Below are 3,782 nucleotides of genomic sequence, written 5' to 3'. Positions count from 1 at the left end.
TTGTGTTTAATGAATCAGAATTGAGTAATTTATAGAACAACTGAGAAGGAAATTTTCAAAAAAAAAAAAAAAGGAAATTCCTGTTCTAAACAAATGGATCTGTGGTGAAACACCAGTTATTCAATGCAAAATGGCAAAAGATTCATTTTTCTTTCTTACATTTTTTTGTTTCCAGATTGCTTGAATTAGAATGCCTCCTAAAGATACAGATTATGTAAACTGACATAAAGTTAAAACTTTTGGGTGAATAAAGTATGACAAGAGGAAGAAATTCAATTTATGTGGCTGACTTTTATAGGTTTATTCATTTATTCACTTATTCATCAAATATATCAAGTACATTTAAGTGCCAAGCAACATGCTTTGGCCTACATCTAGCTCATATCAATCACTTAGTGTGTTTACCCCTTTTAAAAATATCTGAGATGTATTAAACTCTTAGAAATACATGATAACTAAATATTCCTGAAATACAAAGACGATTCAACATAAAAAATTAATCATTTTAGTAAATTACATTAAGAGAATTAAGGAAAAAAACATAATTATCTCAACTGATGCAGAAAAAAATTGTATAGCCATGGGAATAGTCATATACTACTATGGGAATATAAAATATCTCTTCAATATGTAGTGCTGGGAAAACTGGACAGCTATGTGTAGAAGAATGAAATTCAACCATTCTCTTACATCATACACCAAGATAAACTCAAAATGGTTAAAAGACCTCAATGTGGGGCAGGAAGCTATCAAAATCCTAGAGGAGAATATAGGCAGTAACCTCTTCGATATCAGCCTCAGCAACTTCTTTCAAGACATGTCTCCAAAGGCAAAGGAAACAAAAGTGAAGATTAACTTTTAAGACTTCATCAAGATCAAAAGCTTCTGCACAGCAAAGGAAACAGTCAACAAAACAAAGAGACAACCCATGGAATGGGAGAAGATATTCACAAATGACACTATAGACGAAGGGCTGATATCCAAGATCTATAAAGAACTCCTCAAATTCAACACTCAAGAAACAAATAATCATATCTAAAAATGGGCAGAAGACATGAACAGACACTTCTCCAAAGAAGACATACAAATGGCTAATAGCCACGTGAAAAAATATTCATCCTCATTAGCCATCCAGGAGATTCAAATCAAACCCACAGATTATTTAGATACCACCTGACACCAGTTAGAATGGCCAAAATTAGCAAGACAGGAAACATTGTGTGTTGGAGAGGATGTGGAGAAAGGGGAACAGTTTTACACTGCTGGTGGGAATGCACGTTGGTGCAGCCACTTTGGAGAACAGTGTGGAGATTCCTTCAGAAATTAAAAATAGAGCTACTTTATGACCCTGCAATTGCACTACTGGGTATTTACCCCAAAGATACAGATGTAGTGAAAAGAAGGGCCATCTGTACCCCAATGTTCATAGCAACAATGGCCACAATCATCACACTGTGGAAAGAGCCAAGATGCTCTTCAACAGACACATGGATAATGAAGACATGGTCTCTATATATAATAGAATTTTTTTTCCCTTTTTATTAATTTTTTCAGCGTAACAGTATTCATTCTTTTTGCACAACACCCAGTGCTCCATGCAAAACGTGCCCTCCCCATCACCCACCACCTGTTCCCCCAACCTCCCACCCCTGACCCTTCAAAACCCTCAGGTTGTTTTTCAGAGTCCATAGTCTCTTATGGTTCGCCTCCCCTCCCCAATGTCCATAGCCCGCTCCCCCTCTCCCAATCCCACCTCCCCCCAGCAACCCCCAGTTTGTTTTGTGAGATTAAGAGTCATTTATGGTTTGTCTCCCTCCCAATCAGAGAGCATGAATACCCAACTTTTGTATCAACATGGATGGACCTGGAGGAGATTGTGCTGAGTGAAGTAAATCAAGAAGAGAGAGTCAATTATCATATGGTTTCACTTACTTGCAGAGCATAAGGAATAACACGGAAGACATTGGGAGATGGAGAGGAGAAGTGAGTTGGGGGAAATCAGATGGGGAGACAAACCATGAGAGACTGTGAACTCTGAGAAACAAATTGAGGGTTTTGGAGGGGAGGTGGTGGGAGGTTGGGTGAACCTGGTGGGGAGTATTAAGGAGGGCACATAGTGCATGGAGCACTGGGTGTGGTGCATAAACAATGAATCTTGGAACACTGAAAAAATAAAATTAAATTATAAAAAACATTAATTTGTTTTAAAAGTCAGTGAACTTACCATTTCAGTTACTTATATAAATATAAATGGTTAAAGTACCATGCATATTTCAATACAGGCATTTGTTCTAGAATTTGTCAAAATATAACTAGTTATTGTGGAGGCTCTAATTAAGATTCTGATTTCTGGTTCACCCACCTTTTTCTTCTTGACTAATTTCTATACTGCTGCCTTTTAATTACTGGACCTTTAGTCTTTATTTTTCATGAACAGTAGATGATAAGCCTATCATCTTTCATCAATCTTACCATTTTAAAGTCATATTTTGTCTTACTTGTACTCAAAGATTTCATAATCCTAGGCTGTATACATCTTTGCCAGTTATGACTAAACCTTGAAGAAGACAAACACTTCTAGAAATCCTTTGAAATTTCCCAAATTTTGTCACATGCTGTGGTAGCTCATTCATTCTAGTGAGCAACATCATTTAATTCATTTTGAAGGAGGCCCTTAATTATGTTTATTTCCAGGGTTTCTCATCACCAGATTTGTGTTTCTTCTTATTTTTATAAGATGATTTTATTCCTTTTGTATTTGTTTATTGTATCTTATATGGTAACCAAGGTTTTATGAAAGTTAAAGAAAAATTCCTAAGATACTGAAAAAGCCTTCAAATTGCTTTGTACTTGGGAAAATACATTTTTGTAGTTCTTACCAAGAATAATAATTTCCACTTTTTTTCAACTGCACTATGGAGATTCTCTTTTTTTATTGTATATAAAAATAAGTTACAAACATGATATAAAAACTCATTTGTTTTTTAGACTTTTGATATTTATACCATACAAACTTTATTAAATCAGGATGAAAGACCTACACGACAAATTGCTTTCCGTGTTTACATTAGTGACTGTGTATACAAATATGCTGTGATAGAACTCCATGTAAGAACTTATTGTAAAGACCTTAGTAATGTGTACATAAGCTTTAGTTTCCTTTGTTATTGCATTTTGCTTAGGATAAATTTTTCACTGTGTTATTTATTGTTCCAAATCATTACACAAATCTTATATTAAAATATACATTATTTAAAAAAAGAAAAGAAACTCATATGATTTCAAACACTTTAAATTTTTTAAGATTTGTGTTGTGGTCTAAAATATTATTCAATAAATGGTGCTGGGAAAACTGGACAGCTATATGTAAAAGAATGAAACTCAACCATTCTCTTACACCATACACAGAGATAAACTTGAAATGGATAAAAGACCTCAACGTGAGACAGGAATCCATCAGAATCCTAGAAGAGAACATAGGCAGTAACCTCTTTGATATCAGCCACAGCAACTTCTTTCAAGATATGTCTCCAAAGACAAAGGAAACAAAAGCCAAAATGAACGTTTGGGACTTCATCAAGATCAAAAGCTTCTGCCCAGCAAAGGAAATAGTCAACAAAACAAAAAGGCAACCCACGGAATGGGAGAGGATATTTGCAAATGAAAGTACAGACAAAAGGTTGATATCCAGGATCTATAAAGAACTCCTCAAACTCAACACACACAAAACAGATAATCATATCAAAAAATGGGCAGAAGATATGAACAGACACTTCTCCAAT

Source organism: Meles meles, chromosome X (genome assembly GCF_922984935.1).
Source record: "Meles meles chromosome X, mMelMel3.1 paternal haplotype, whole genome shotgun sequence".
Taxonomy (NCBI): Eukaryota; Metazoa; Chordata; class Mammalia; order Carnivora; family Mustelidae; genus Meles; species Meles meles.
This window is presented reverse-complemented; position numbering follows the sequence as displayed.